Source organism: Natator depressus, chromosome 1, assembly GCF_965152275.1.
Source record: "Natator depressus isolate rNatDep1 chromosome 1, rNatDep2.hap1, whole genome shotgun sequence".
NCBI lineage: Eukaryota > Metazoa > Chordata > Testudines > Cheloniidae > Natator > Natator depressus.
Window position 1 is genome coordinate 221,775,854 of NC_134234.1, and position 16,759 is coordinate 221,792,612.

A 16,759-nucleotide genomic window follows, 5' to 3' on the forward strand; every position below is an offset into this window, starting at 1 on the left:
GAAAGTAGAGGAAGGAGGGGGCTGGCAAAAGGGTTTGGGGGAGTTTTCTCCCCAGGTTCCTAGGGGCAGCCCCGCACAAACAAAGGTCACCCCCTCTTTAGCTCCAGTGCGATAGGGACACCACTCTAGGGTGGGCTGGAGATGCGATCTGTGATCTCTTTGCAAGCGATCTTTAAGATCTCCGAGGTGGGTTGCTCCTCTTCCCCAGTGTTTTGCTTTGTAGTTTTCTTGACTTGTGTTCTTTTGGTGGTGGTCTGTGTGTGTTTCAGCGTGTAGGCCCTAGGAGAAGAGGGAGATAGCAGTTCAGTGAATTGGGGTGAGGGAAGGTGGTGGAAGCTCCTAATAGTGATGGGGCTATGGTATTATTCCATGCTCTCTCCTCATCTTCCCCACAATCCTTTTATTCCCCCCCCCCCATTCTTTTTTTATTGGAAGGTTTGTTTATCTGGCCCTGGCAGTCCCCTTCCCCACCTCATATGGGAAGAAAGGGGGGACAGATGAGCTGCCGGTGAGAGACACTTTTTAGGCTTTAAAAAAGTACCAGATCCTAACTGTTGTGGGGTTTTGATTCTCTTAAACACTGCAAGCTGTTTTGTGGTTGTGTGTGGTTTGGTTTGGTTTGTTTTTAAATTCACCTTTGGAAAAAGTACATAGCCACCTGTCTTAAATCCCAGATTTTAAAGGAGAGGGACAGAGAGAGAAAGCAGGGCTTCCTTTTGTGTGAGGAGGGAAAAAACATGATTTTTAAAACAAGCAAAAAATTAGGTCGTTTGTTTACATTAATGTGTATTAAATAAAACAACCTTTTAGGGCTGTTTTGGGAATTTGTTGACTTTTTTTTTGTTTTTGCTTCCAGGAACAATAAGTGCTTCTGACCCTTTCAAATTTAGTAAACAGTAATTTGAATTCATGATTTCAAATGTTTTTAATTATTTAAAACAATGAAGTTTTTAAAAAAAATCATCTTGTTTTACAGTACTATCCAAAACTTTAAAAATGAGTGAAAGTACTGCCTTGAACTTTACTAAATATTTTAAGTAAGCAAGCCAACAAAATGGAGGTTGATGTAGAATCTTAAAAAAAAAATTACCTGTGAAACGTTACCTTGATTCCATTTTAAATATAGTGATTTTATAACGAGCTTGATTGGTGTTTTATATTACTTCAAGCCCTCCCTGGAATCTTTTTCTGAATGTTTTAAGAAGCCCTGGGAGAAGGAAACACCTCCACACATCAACATGTGCTGAATAAGGTGTATGTGACAAGTCTATTGCATAACCTGACCAGCAGTGGTGTTTTCAGTGTTCAACACTAGTAAACTACAGCTAAGATGAAGGGCACTAAGCTGTAAAAAAAAAAACAAACAAACAAAAAACGTAATATGTTTTTGTACGTTATTGCAGTTCAAATTGATTATACATGTGTTCTCTTGTCCCTCTCTTTCTCTTCATCTTCCCCCACCCGCCAGATGAAAGGGGCATCGCTACTACATTTTACTGTTTCAGCTATGGCTAATTGTTGCTCAGACATTCGGTGTATATCCATTATAACATAAATATATATGCACACTTTAAACTTCCTGGAGGCATTTTGAGCTGTTTCTCACTGAAAAGATGTTTTCAGTTTCTCTCTGTGGTTTTTTGGTGATCTTGCTTTTAGAATGTGTTTCTGTTCCTGGCAGCATATGGTTTGGTGGACACAGACTTATGAAGTGACAACTGAACAAGCAGGAGTTGGATTTTAAATGGGTGTATTTTTGGGGAGGGTGGAGAAATGTTAAGGATTAATTTCTTTGTGTGGTTGGTGTTCACCTTGCTGGCTCACTTGAAATTGGAGCGTTCACAAGTCTATTCCTGAGATGAAATATGAGGGAAGTGTGTATGTTTAAAAAGCATATAGAGGTTTTTTGGTGGTGGTGGTGGTGGGAGGAATCAGGAGGAATCTCCCCCCCCATGCCCCCCCCTTCAGCTTTTAGAAACTGGAGACAATTTTAAAGAATATGCTATCCCAAAGAGTTCATATAATGACCAGATATGCTTGTTGGTGGTGGTAGCAGACATTCCATACAAAAATAGAAATTTGCAAGAGGTTTAATATATTCTATGCAGTAAGCTTCATATTACAGTGGTGCTTGCACGTATCCGGATAGAGTGAGTGTGAGTGTGTTTTCTTAAATACAGCAAAAGTAATGGAGAAGGAAGTGTAAGTTCTAGGTGACAGCAGCAGGATTTTGTGGGGCGGAGTTAATGTTAAATGTGCTAATGTCTAAAAAGACCGTGCAAGTTTCTAAAAATCCAGTGTACTTTATTCCTTCTCTAGATCAGGGTTTTGTGGGGTGTTTGGGTTTTTTTTTGGTTTTTTTTTTTTTACTCAAAATAAATATCTTTGACGGGTCCAGTTTTCTGTTTCTAAGCGGAAGTATTGGGACAAAATCAGTCCATAGTTACTCTGGTGCAACTGTGGAAGTAAATGGGCTTGATTCATCTCTGATTGCGTGAAGTGCACACTCTTGGTCCAGTGGGGATGTCTATCCTAGCAGGGGCATTGGACCTTGGTAGAAAGTAGTTTTAACCTTCCATAGGAGCCCATCTGTGAGGGGATGTGCTACAACTGCTGGGTACACTGGATGTCCAGCCAAAACAACGCACTTTCTGATCATTGTCAGTCACAGGCCCTTTGGTGGAGTTGTGGTTATAGCTCCCCTATGCAACTGTAAACTCCAGCACCAAACATGCTTTCTGCCGTGAGAACCCTGTGCTTCAGTTTCTTCCAGCAGAAGCTGGCGGTATGCAGGGTGAATGGAGCCAAGTAAAGTTTCTGGATATATACTGGTGTAACCAAGAGCAGAATATGCTCCTTCTTCTCTCAATCTAAATAATTCAGCTCACTAAGGCTTTGGAGGGCTAATTTAGGGTCCCTTTAGGATCTCTGGAAGCCTTATTATGTCTCAAATGTACTGTCCAGCTGATAAACTAATTCCAGCTAATTTTCAGGCTCCTGTACCTGCAGGTGAGGCAAAATCCTGTTGCCAAGCAAACAAAAACCTGGTGTGGACAAGTGAAATGTTGTGTTTTACTGCTATAAGGCTCGATACTGACCTGCACTTAAAAATTGTGGCTATGGTGAGTGGCCAGTACCTTTGCCCTCAGGCTGAAGATGAGAAGTGGCTTCCCCACCTCCGGTTCCATGTAAACCCTACCAAATGGCAAAAGAAACGGATCATTTCCCTCCCTAGGTTCTGATCCTGAAATGAGCTCTAGGACTTGGGATTCTGCCCTGACACAGCTCATTGCACCATTAGGGTATTCTGTTAAATTATTTCTCTGTCTATACTCGGTCCCGTGCATCCCCATGCTGCATTTTGAGAAGAGTGGTTAATTAGTGATGTGCCCCATACTGTATTGTGTGATTGCAAAACTAGTGTTTGACGGTGCTCACCAGGAAACCGAGGCTGGGGAGGCCAGTTTTCACTCCATTATTGCCTCGTGCTGTACTAACAAGTGGGAAATCATGGGCATTGCCCTGAATGCTGACCACCACAAGTGGACAAATCACATGACAGACCATGGAGGTTGCTAGGGCGAATCAAGATCACACCAGGTGTACTGGTTCAGAGTTATCTTCCTTAGTTACTCGTGTGGCTTGGTTTATTAGTTGTTGTTGTTGTTGTTTGTTGTTTTTTTAAAATCATATAACCAAGGGAGCAACTAGCCCCAGAGCAGAGCTAAATGAAGTAAGGCAAGCTAAAATAAGTGCATTTCTGAGGGAGACAGGTCCTGGCAGGGGGTGGCATTGTCACCTTTAAGTCATAAGTCCCAGGCTGTCAGTACACCTTTTGATTTTAAGGTAGGTCAGATCAGCAGCTTCCTCTTCTAAGAGGGGATACAGAACATAACTCTCTTCCCCCCGCCCCGCCAAATAATTCATTTGGACTACTTAAAAAAAAACAATAAACTGAGAAACATCTTGTCCAACAATGAGATTGGGCCAGATCAGATGCCTTTATGAAAATGCCCATATAGGAACCAGAAAATTCCATGTAGGAGAGTATCTGAATTCCCTCTGTATTCTTCTACTGGGGGAGTTTGACCAGTGGGTTGGGGGGTCAGAATTTGCACATACCCTCCCCTACTACACAGTGAAAAAACCTGCGTTCTGTCCCACGAGCCACATGGATTGTGTACAGAGGGGCCCCTTAGTATGCCGATCCCAAGGGTATAATCTAGCTCGTGTCTGTCTCTATTTTTTATTTTTAAATCTCTTGCGTCCTTGTGGCTATTTTGTTGGGTGTTGCCTGGCCATGCCCTGGTTTTCTAGATGTTTGTGTAGGAAGTAGCATGTCTCTGTATGTTAGAGTAGAAGATCATTTCCCCCCCCCCCCCCCCCAAGAGTTCTGGAGTGCATTTAATATGTTTGAGATAGAGAGTTGCTTGTGTGGAATATGCAAATATCAGAAAGTGTCTTTGCATTCCATGAGCTCTATGAAGAGAAATACTTTGAGTAAACTGATCATCAGAAAATGGCAAATTCATTTTTTATGACTATTAATTGTTGGCCTAACACACGTGTGGCATGTGTATAAGTCTGCATAGTCCTCCTGCATGAATAAAAGTTGGGATCAAAAGATGTGGCTATTGGGTGACACTCTGATATAAAGCCTCTTGTGTCTGGCTCTGGTTTCAACCCAGCTGAGGACAGTAATGTTTGGAAGTCATTGCCATCTCTCTGAGGTGGGTGAAGTGTGAGTGAGTGGTCTTTGTCATGTTTCTAGTAGATACTTGAAGGACCAAATCCTCAATCTATTACATCAGTTATATAATAGTGTAGCCCCATTTATTTCAGTAAAGTTACCAGGATACAACTGGTGCAGCAGAGTGGAGAAACAGGCCTGGAATCTGAACTGCCTTCACTACTAGAGGTGGTTCTGAGTTGAAGCGCATTGCTGGGCTAGGGATGTTCCCACTACTGCTGACCTTGCTGTATCTTTGGATAGACATTTTTGGTCTTCTGGGCTCTCTAGAACTTTCATTTAACGTCTGAAGAAAAGGAAACGTATTTTAAGGGACAGTTTGGCTCCATCCTTTATAAATTTCTGTAGTTTAGTCAGAGCATCTCTTAGTTTGCTTAGGGATATGGCTTGTTGGCAGCTGCTGGCATCTCTAGTGGTGACCTTGTTGGCCACCAGTAAGTTATTTTTCCTCAGTGCCAGAAGCAAGTTGGCATCTAGAGGAGGAAAGAGGGGGGGCAAGGCCTTGCGTCTCCTGCTGCACTCTGTAGTCTGCTACTGAGCCAAGACTGACCTACTCAGAATTGGCTCTGAGAGGATTGGCTTCGTTCCATTTTGTGTCCCTATGAAATGCTCCTGCAATTTAGAAACAAAGTGAAATAATTGGGCAGGCTAGAGAAGCAGGGAAGAGAGAGCGAAAGAAAGTTGCCATTGGTGCTAGAAGGTTTGCTGTGACACTGCACTGTGTGGTTGTATCTTTTTTTAAACTTGTGAGGTGCAGTGAGGTAGGCAGAATGATCCTTTCTTAGTTTTGTTACCTTTCCTCCATCTTCCCAGTCCCACACACTGCAGTTCTTCTGATTTTTCTTCTCTCACACTGTGTGAACTAACTGAATCATTAGCTATAGCATTTATGGTCCATAAATATGCCAAATTAATTGGTGAACAGGGTGCTTTAGCTGAGGAAATCCTTAGTTAAATCTATGCCTTTATTTGACACAACACGAGCCGTGCACCTTCAGCAAACTTTTTAAACATTTCTCTTCAGACACAATATTAGAGTTGTTATATAACAGATTGGGTAGATATAGTTTTGATGATCCTTTTTCAGTGACTTGACTAAACCCCCTACACATAGGTTCTTTCAAATGTGTTTTCACACCCTTTTGTTTATAATATTTCACGTTTAAGGTAAGACTTTCTCAGTTTTCTTTTTACGTGCAACAAATATTGATCTGTTTTTGTTCCATCTCCTCTCACATAATAGTTTTAATTTTTCTAGATAAAATGATAGTACAAAATACAGCCTGTTGATTTCTTATGATAAATCTCATTTAAAATATTGAATGATAACCTACAAAAATTAGAATATGAAAGACATTCTCCATAAAACTATAACTATTTTAAGTTAGGTCAAATTTCAGCCCTAAACTACTGGACAAGGTCTCGTAATGTTGAGATCAAACTATTGATAATTAGTTTCATTGTGCTGTATTTCATTTTGCTCTGTGCGTGAAATGGGGCTGTTTAGTGACTAAATTATAGTTTAATGTGTTTCTGCACATATGGTCTTTCATTTAAATGCTCTTGCATATTTGTCTTCAATGTTTTATAGTATTTAGTGGTGATGGGAGGCAAAAAGATTGACCTGAGTGCTAAATGGTAGCAACATGTGACTGAGAACTTTTGCAGAGAGCATAAAATGAAGAGGACAACAGAGACTAATTGAATGAAATTCCTTTTATGCACACATTCTTGGGTTTGAATGACTAGTATGTATTCAGCCTGCTGGATTAGAAGGCTTTGGCTCTGCATGGATAGAATAGATGTTGCTCTCAAAATAGGAGAGAATTTGTAGGCAGCTTCCCCCCCCCCCCTTACTCCTGATAAATTAGATTCTGTAAGGAAAAATTGAAGAAAAATGAAGTAGTTTTATAGTAAGGCTTGTTTAAGGCTAAATCACTATTAATTACTGGAATAGCAACATCCTATTGCTAATATTTTTTTTTTTGTTTTTGGACTGATCTGTATAATTCACTCCTGGTTTGAAAGGCTCCTGTTTCATGCCAGGATTTGGGTTTCAGGCCAATGAAGATATTGCAATGTACTATGCATGGGGGAGAGGTAGGGTTGGGGGCAAGTTTAGTGCCACGTTTCAGATAAGATGTTAAGGTCCTGCTTGGCTCTGGGTGTCTGTAAGTAAGACGCTGCTGAGCCCCCAGCAGGACCTCTTGACCCTACCCGCCCACACCAGGATGAACCAGCCAGTGATACCGCTGATGATGCTGGAACCCCCTTGCTGCAAGGTAATGAGGACACCATCTACCTGCAGTATCCCCTCGCTGCGGACATGCTCATCTGCCCCATCTGCTCTCCGCCCCAAAGCTTCCATCTCCTCGGTGGCGTCACCAGGCACCTGAAGAGATGCCACAGCAAGCGGGGTCGCCTTCAGCTGTGCCCTCTGCAGCCTGCCCTTCGAGACGCAGAAGCAATGCAAGACGCACCAAGTCGCCTGCAGGAAACGCCTCAAGGGAAAAACAGTCTCCTGCCCTGGCTCCCAGCCCTCCTGCTGTGCGCCGGGCCGCTGCTCCTGAGCCTCAACAAAGAAAAGCGACCTTGCAAGAAGCCTGCCCCTGTCAAGAAGCCTGCCCCTGTCGCCAGGCCAGCGGAACGGGATGCTGCGATCGAGAAGATACCAGCTGCCTCGGGGAACTTCACCCAGGTCCTCGCCAGCAGGAGGCCCGTCTCACCCTCTCATGTCGCCAAGCAAATCTCCATAATGAGACGACTCAGTGCTACCTTGCCACCTGTCCAGCATGTCCCTGTCCCCAGAAGGATCAGTGCCCCACCGTGCATAGCTGCTCAAGATCCTGTCGCCGGAAGAGCCAGCGCTGCCCCTCAGACCGCCCTGTGAACTCCAACCGCCGGAGGCGCCAGAGCCACACCTCAGACCACCCTACGATCTCCAGCAGCCAGAGGAGCCAGTGCCAAGCCTCAGACCGCCCTGCGAGCTCCAGCCACCGGAGGAGCCAGCACCATGCCCCAGATCGCCCTACAAACTCCAGACGTTACTGGAGGAACCAGCCCTGCAGCCACAGCAAAGCACCAGGCCTTCACTGCCAGACGGCCCAGCTCGGCCCCCAAGTCCATTCTGCAGGACACTGCCTACAGGAGATCTCACACTCCAGCAGCAACCGCCCAGGCAGCAGCCACTCATAGAAGGATCAGCGGTGTCCCAGCAACCTCCGAGCCAGACTGCGTCTCTCCGACCACTAGCAACACCAGCATCCCGCCAGAGATCCCGCCCCAGCACCCAACCGAAGGGAATCCTGACCCATGAGATAGATGGCAGGCCGACCACGCAGGTTTTGAGCCTGCACCAGACGAGGTTGAGGACCATGAGGGCCAGCAGCCGATGGTGAGGGCTGGACCGAGGAGCTACAAGTGGCAGCTTCCTTTGACTACTTCGACCTCCTCATAGACAGGCTCACACAAGAACTGTCTGCAGAAATCGCTCCCAGGAGAAGTTCGAACCAGGAGAACGCCCCGCCTGCCCACAGAACGCCTGCTGCAAACCACAACACCACCACCAGGGGAGCAGAAGTAGAGACGCCAGCTGCCGCTATGATCCAGTAGCGGCTTCAAGGATCCAAAAGCTGTACCGGGCAACCAAGGCCATGAGGGAGATCCTAGACGGGCCCTCGCTCTACTGCATGATCCCATCTGAGAGTGTCTACAGCTACTTCAAGGATGTATTCAACCGCATAGCCCAGAATGACGTGCAGCGTCCAGAGTGCCTCCGCCCCATGTCGACGAAGCAGGTGTCCTGGAAACTGACTATACGCCCAAGGAAGTGATGGCCAGACTCTCAAAAACAAAAAACACAGCTCCTGGGAAAGACAGCATCCCCTACAGCCTCCTGAAAAAGCGAGATCCTGGCTGCCTGGTCCTCGCCATGGTCTTCAACCAGTGCAAGCGATTCTGCCAGACTCCCAGCTCCTGGAAGAAGGCCATGGCGGTACTGGTGTACAAGAAGGGCGAGTGGGATGACCCCAGCAACTGGCGGCCCATCTCCCTCTGCTCCACGATGTACAAGCTCTATGCCAGCTGCCTGGCGTTGAGGATCACTGAGTGGTCGGTGAGCAGGGGAGCCATCAGCTCCATCCAGAAAGGCTTCATGTTCTGCGAGGGCTGCTATGAACACAAATTTGTCCTCCAAACCACCATTGAAACAGCCAGAAGGGTGCGGAGGCAGTGCATGGTAGCGTGGCTCGACCTGGCTAACGCCTCTGGGTCCATGCCCCACCACTACATCTTTGCCACGCTCCAGGAGTTTGGGATGTCAGCGAAGTTCCTTTGTGTGGTCCGAGAGGTGTACGAGGGATGCAGCACCACCATTCGCTCGGTCAAAGGGGAGACCGCCGAGATCCCGATCGGGAGCGGAGTTAAGCAGGGCTGTCCCCTCAGCCCCATCATCTTTAACCTCGCCATGGAGCCATTCCTGCGAGCGATCTCCAATGGCACAGATGGCTTCAATCTCCACGGTGAGAGGGTGAACATCCTGGCTCATGCGGATGACCTGGTCCTGACTGCAGATGATCCAGAGAACCTCCAACGTATGCTAGATGCCACCAGTCAAGCCGCCGATTGGATGGGGCTCCGCTTCAATGCAAAGAAGTGCGCAACTCTCCACATCAACGGCAGCAAAAGGGACTCAGTGCAGACGACAGGGTTCCAGATCCAGGGCGAGCCCATCATCCCCCTGGCAGAGGGGCAGGTGTACCAGCACCTCGGCACGCCGACGGGTTTCCGTGTCCAGCAGACACCCGAGGACACCATCCAGGAGATCTTGCAGGATGCCACCAAGATTGACGCCTCCCTGCTAGCACCGTGGCAGAAGATAAACGCCTTGAACACCTTCCTGATCCCCCGCATCTCATTTGTCCTAAAGGGATCTGCCATGGCGAAGGTGCCCCTCAACAAGGCAGACAAGATCGTCTGGCAGCTGGTGAAGAAGTGGCTGTTCCTTTCCCAGAGAGCCAGCAATGAGCTGGTCTACGTCACCCACAGGCATGGTGGTGCCAATGTCCCCCACATGGGCGACCTGTGTGACATCGCGGTGATCACCCTCGCCTTCCGCATGCTGATGTGTCCCGACTCCATGGTAAGGAACATCACGGCAAACACCCTCCATGACACAACAAAGAAGTGGATCGGCAGAGCCCCCTTCAACCAAGACACCGCCACCTTCCAGAGCGGTTTCCTGGATGGCGAATTCGGAAGGGACGGGCGCGACATCGCTTCACTGTGGTCCCGCGCTCGCAATGCCACACATTGCCTGGGGAAGCGCATCAGCTGCCGCTGGGAGTGGTGCGAGGAGCGCCAGGAGCTGGGAGTCCTGGTGCTGCAGATCAGGTCCAACGACAACACCATTGTCACCCCGAGCACCAGGGGCATGCTGGAGGGGACCCTGAAGGCAGCCATCCACTCACTGTACATGGAAACCCTGAAGTGTAAACTGGACCAGGGTAGAGCCTTCGAACTGATCAGCAGGTGGGACGCCAGCAACCACTTCCTCACCGGGGGTGGCTTCACCCGTCTTGCCGACTGGCGGTTCATCCACCGTGCCCGGCTCAACTGCGTCCCGCTCAATGGAGCCGTCCGCCACGGGAACCGAGACGAGCGTTGCAGGAAGTGCAGCTACTCCAACGAGACCCTGCCCCACGTCCTGTGCAGCTGCAAGCCCCACTCCAGAGCCTGGCAGCTGCGCCACAACGCCACCCAGAACCGCCTGGTGAAAGCCGTCGCCACGTACTGCACCATCCCCGGTACTGACAGCCAGTTGCTACCTGACGTGGTCGTCACCGACGAGGCCCAGAGGAAGATCATCCTCGTCGACGTCATGTCTCCTTTGAGAACAGGACCCCGGCCTTCCATGAAGCCCGAGCTCGTAAGCTGGAAAAATACGCCCCCCTGGCCAACACCCTGAGAGCGAAGGGTTACGAGGTGCAGATGGATGCCCTAATCGTCGGAACCCTGGGCGCTTGGGACCCCAGCAACGAGCGTGTGCTGTGGACCTGTGGGATCAGTCGACGCTATACACGGCTCGTGCGGACACCATCTGATGGTCCAGGGACATATACATCGAACACATCACCGGCCACCAACAGTACCAGGAGGTGTGAGCCGGTACGACATCATGCATCAACTATGGGAAAGGGACTGGGAGGCTTTTTCCATTGGACCATATGAACTGGAACCATAAACTCACTGAACATTAAATCCCACCAAATGAGGGTAAATCCATCCTCATCATCGTATCCACTCATTATACTCCACACCTGAACATAGCCATTATATGAACAACATACCCCCATATCTCAATGTCTGTACTTCGACCTGTTAAACTTTTACCCCCAATCGGAGAGATTGCAGATTATGTATTCCTTACGCCACCCGTTCCTAAACTGAATTTCGCACCCCTTGATAATCTGTACCTTATTCCCTGATAACCAGAAACTTCTATGCTTAAAATCTGTACTGTTTTTTCTTTTTACTTCAACATCATCTTAATAGAATTATTATTCTAACAGTCTAGGATAAATCTGACTGTTCTGACTAACTTGCTCTCTTCCCCATTGAAACAGGTTCTAATTCTGAAGGTTGTGTGTGAGAACTGTTTAAGATCCTGTTATGACTTCAGTGTTTCCCTAAACATCAACCATGCTACCAATTTTCAGTTTATGACTGTAATGCTTATTTGGAATATATGAAAGGTACTATATAAAATCTAAATTGCACTCTAATTCAAATTGTATAAAGAGACATCAGTTAACGAGAAATAATTCTATAAAAAGTAGATGTGCTTAATGATACTTTCGTCATCCTCCTTCCACCTTTGAATTCAATGCAACCAATTGCTAAAAGAAAAACTAGCTGCAGCTACACTTGATTTAAAAGTTGATGTCTCCGCCTTACCCCACTTAGACCATAACACAACAACGAATAGACAAGTAAATTTAGGAATAGATACTTCCCAGAGCAAAAGAGCATGGCCAGCAAAACAGTATCCTAGTATTATCCTATTACTCTTGTTAAAAGTATTTTAAAATTACAAAGTACGTTAGGGCCAAAATTTTAAGAACAGCTTAAATTTAGTCATCACAATTGATATTTAAGAAGCTGCCTGACTTCCTGTAGAGCTGTCAATCCAATAGCTTCCATTCATGCTGGATTTTGGTCTTCTAGGCTCAATGTTTCTTATTTGAAGAGGAGCCAGACCAGAAGGGGTGGTGAAGGAACATTTATGCTTCCTTTCACTTCCCAGAAATATCACCTCACTTCATTGTGTCATCCACATATTGTCAGTTAAACCTGCTTACTCATTGTGCTGCCTTCTCACTTTTTCTTAAGAGCCAGAACTTTAAAATTTTGCCTTGGAACAATCAACTTCCCTTGTGATGACGACAGAGTTGAAAAACATATGGTGCCTTCCAGAATATTTTTGAAGAGCACTACGTTCATTGTCCATTCTGGATTTTGTAATGATCCTGGGGAATCTGTTTTTGAAGGTTTTCAGCCTTTTGTCTGATTACCAAAATAGTTTGGAGAAAAGAGTTAGATTTGACTTGTGCCCCCTCCCTCCAAAATCTTCCTTTGGTAGTGGTAGGTATGTTCCTCATCAGTACATTAATTGCCCTCATTGGAAGAGTTGCACTAAAATTGGAGAAAATTAGAGGTATCTTCCAAATAAAATGGTTAGAGCAAATAGTATAAACATGAACTCAGTTTAAAAAAAAAACCAAACCAAAACTACTCCCTTCTCAAGTAACTCATAAAGCTGTCCTGACTGCTGAGCAAGGGAGAAAAACATTTAAGAGAAAATATAGATGCCCAGTCTTAGCACAGAGGCTTAACATATTGTGAGTTCCATATAACAGTCCAAAGATCAAATCCAGAATAGCAGAAGACAAATGGCAAATCAGCTATTCATACTGTAGAGCAGTAGGCACTTTGAAAAAGTTTTGCCTTGGGGTGGGGGGTGAGATTGTATCGATTAAGCGAGACACACGTTTTGGGCCTAAACAACATAACCCAGTGGCTTTCTTTGTTTTGTTTTGTGTGTGGTGGTGGCTGGTTTTTTGTTTTGTTTTTGTTTTTTGGACAAACTTGAGTAGCCCTTAAATCTTTTACCCAGTGAACCAACGTGGTACGATTTGACAACACAGTGCAGGTGTGACCTATTCTGGTATGAGGAAATGCACAGTAATATTCTATCAGCTGCTTTTGTTGAGATGAAACCTATAGAAAAGCAATGGGGAAGTTTAGGTATTTTGTTTGTCTCTAACAATGTTATGAGTTATTAATGACCTCTGCCTGTTAAGGGACAAAAAAGTTAATGGCAAGTCCGTTGTGTGCTTTATTTAATGGTGTAGTAACCAAGCACATTTAGCTACTTTTGTCCAAACAGTCTGTATGGCAACATCTGATTTAGGTGGGTATGAAATGTCTGCATTGCTAAATGAGAACACATATGTCCTTTAACTCAAACCTTGAGAGGGGGTGGGGTGGGGTGGGGATGTAGTATTTTGAGAATTTTTTTCTCTCTTTGAAATTATTGAATGACTAACCTCTTTCTAATCCAGCTGTGGCACAAATATTCCAGATTTTACACAAAATAGGCAGGATATTTCTTGATCCATTGGCTTTTAGGTCTCATGTTCAGTCTATAATTAAGATGTTGTAGAGTAGGAAAGGATGGGGGGTGATGGTGGTGAAATCTTATCACTGACACAATTGAGAGCTAGCCTCCAACCCTTGTTCTAATAAGAAACCTCTGGGTTGTATTGCTTGGAGTTGTATGCACTTATGAGGCCATCACTTAGCAGCACCTAAAAATAGCTGAGTATAGTGACATTGTTAGCAAACACTAGTTTAAAGAGACATAATTGTTTGTTTGGGGAATTTTAAAGAGTATGAAATTTTCTTTCAGAACTCCATCTGCTTTGCCAGAAAAATGGCCTTTAGGGCATTTTAAACCAGGGTGAAATCTTTAAAGGCTTAGGTTACTGAAATTCTTTAATTAAAATAAGCAATTTTTGTGGGGGTCTGGGTGAGGGGTTTTAAAAATTCCTTAGCAAGAGTCCATCCTTAATATGGACAAGTGCTGTCTCTGGCCCTAATTCAGCAAAACATTATAAGCTTGTGATTAACGAAACAAAGTGCTCAAGTCCTATTGAAGTCAGTGGGTTTTAGGTATAATAGGCTCTTTGCTGAATTGTTGTATCTTTTAAAGTTGGAGAAAATGTTGTTTTGAGATGTATCTGAAAATAAACAATGCTTAGGGGGGCAGGACACAGATTTTTGGAACATTTATGTCAGAAATCCCTTGCACTGGTGGATTTGTTCTGTGTTGTTTGTCCTATGTGGTAACATCTCTTTTCAGGAGGGCCAGCCATTATTTTTAGTGAAATATTTGCTGCTTTTATGTTCTATCTCTCCTAAAACTCTCTTGTATTAATATGGGGGCAAATAACTCCCCCCCCCCCCCTTCCTGAAAGGTCTCTAATTGCTGTCAGAAGTTGGCTGTCATATGCTACAGTTGGGCTTGAAAATTCTACTTACCTGTGGAAAATAGGAGTTTTTAAACAATCCCCCCGTCCCCGTCAGATACCATCCGCTTTTGCAGAATGTAAGCTACAGTAATTAAAAACAAAACATCTGCCCTCCCAACAAATCAAAAACACAAACAAAACTGCTACCACATTCTTTTACCTCCATTTCCCCCCACCTCTCCCCAAAGCTTTCTAGCCATTATGGTTGTGTAGATAACTTTGCAAACATAATTAAGTATACCTTGATGTACAGTACTATCTTCCCATGTCTGCAGACTGAGCTTCAGTGCCTCTGCCAACACTCTGAGCAGCAGCAAGCTTCAGTGGGGTGGAAATGGCTCAGTCTTTCCAGTTTCTTCTGTGGTTGTCCACAACCAGGTGGGCAGTTGTGAAACTGACAAAAATAAAGCCAGTTTGACTTTGCTGCTGCTGTTTAGGATAATGGGGATGAATTGGGTGGGAGGAGAAGAAGTAGGGAACACAGTTTAGAGGAAGAGAGGATGTGATATAAGTAGAGAGAAAAGAAGAAACAGACAGTGCAGGAAAAGATGCACTATGATCTAGTACGGGGAAGAAAAGTAGAGTGAAAGCTGGTGGGCAAAGGCAAAGGAGGAAAAAAAAAGCTATTAAAATGGAATGTTGTTTGAGAGTGTTGTAATACAATTGGGCTTTGTTCCTTTAAACTATAGGGAGTGTGGTTCTAGGTTGGTGACAAGGCAGGTATTTCATTCTGATTAGTAGCCTTGTGCTAGTGGGTATCGAGTAAGGTTGTATTTCCCCTCCCCCCCAAAAAAACAAACCCAACTTTGGTACGGTATTTTAACATAGGTTTTTTGCAATTAATATATGGTAGTCATTAGATGTAGTCCAACAATATTTTAGGAAGTATAGGAAAATACAATTTCTGATAGGATCAGTATTGCAAATACTACAGGTCCAACTAGAGAATGTAAGAAAACTTTAATACTAACTTGCTTTGAGTGGGAGTTATGTTTAAGAGCATACTGTTTTTGTAACTTTGTAATCCTAGTTCAATTTAAATCATCATAATAGGCACATTCAAAATCCTGCATGTGGAATTGAGATATGTGATTGCTCTTGGGGAACGGTATATTTTTTTCCTTGTCTTGTGATATGGATTTTAAACAGTAAAACTTAGAAAGGCAACCAACAGATGAATTGCATTTCAAATACTACACCATAAAAATAGCCTACCTCTTCATCTGGAGAGGCCTCTATTTATTTAAGGCCCAAGGACAGTAGGCCACAAATAACTTGCTCTCAGGCACCTGTAAAGAAGTGTCATAGATGCACCTTAGGGGGGGAAATGTATATATCAGTCTTCACTAATTGATTTCTTGATGAATGCATGATTTACCTCTTCTTCGCCCCCGCCCCCCCCCCTTCACTTATCCTTGGATGTTTACATCTGTACAGAACATAAGTATGTGGTTAGTTCGGATGGAAGAGAAATTTTGCCTTTAACATGACTTAAACTTTAAATGATACGGTATATGTGACTAGTGATCTGGAGTGCTTCTAAAATATTCAATCCAGGAGACTGATGCCCTCTAGTCACAGCAGGCACAGTGGTGCTTGTGTTAGCTTCCACAGACCACCCTGCTATTGTTTGTTTTTTTTATTTAAATAATCTAGTATTATATTAGTGAGTGATGTGTATACACTGAGTGATGTACAAACACATAAGAAGAAATGGTCACTGCTCCAAACAGCTTTAATCTAAACACGCAAAACAGAAAAATTTTGATTGATGCCTTATAAGCAAAATATCAAAGTATAAAACTTCTCTAGATGTTAAAATAAATATTCCTCAAACCATTCTCTCTCCCTCTCTGTTCTGATCTCCAGCCAGCCTGCTCTTCTATTGCTGCCCAAAGATAAGTGGGCAAGATTTTCAGCTGAGGTAAATTAACTTAATTTCAGTGCACCAGCTGACAGTCTGTCCTGCTTTGTCTCTAGTCTGTCCTGGAGGGACCATCAAGGCATGAAAGGTTTCCCCTCTCCAAACCTATTCAATGCTTGCCTCTCTGCTGAGACAGCCAATAGTTGCAGTTGTGGCTTTGTGATTGGACATGTCTGCTAGAAATGAGACTGAAACAACAAATTCATTTCACATATTCCGTCTAATGGCAGCTATTATTGGTCACTACACACCAGGACTGGATTGAACTGGCTGCTTTTTAAAGTCTGAAGCGTTCTGTAATCCATTTTAAATCTCTTGGTCTCCCAAGAGTTAAGAAATTACAAATAGTCTTCACATGAGGATGAATTTCAGTTCCACTGCCTTAGTTAAAATTACTGGCATTTTCTTCTTTGCTTACCATATGTAAAGCATGTTGGAATATTTTGAATGAGTGCTATATAAAACCATAGTCTAAATAGATCTAGGGACAGCACG

The 16,759-nt window shown here is 44.5% G+C and overlaps 1 protein-coding gene and 1 long non-coding RNA gene across 2 annotated transcripts in view; one reads left to right on the top strand and one right to left on the bottom strand.

The window, feature by feature from the left end:
- The window catches only part of DUSP16 (dual specificity phosphatase 16), an 88,952-nt gene that overhangs the window by 175 nt on the left and 72,018 nt on the right, over positions 1-16,759 (top strand). The window lies entirely within an intron of this gene.
- LOC141975704 (uncharacterized) lies at positions 134-15,608 on the bottom strand. Its single transcript, XR_012635996.1, has 3 exons — positions 15,556-15,608; positions 14,582-14,734; positions 134-279 (listed from the first exon to the last, which is right to left on the bottom strand). It is a non-coding gene; the product is annotated as an uncharacterized LOC141975704 (long non-coding RNA).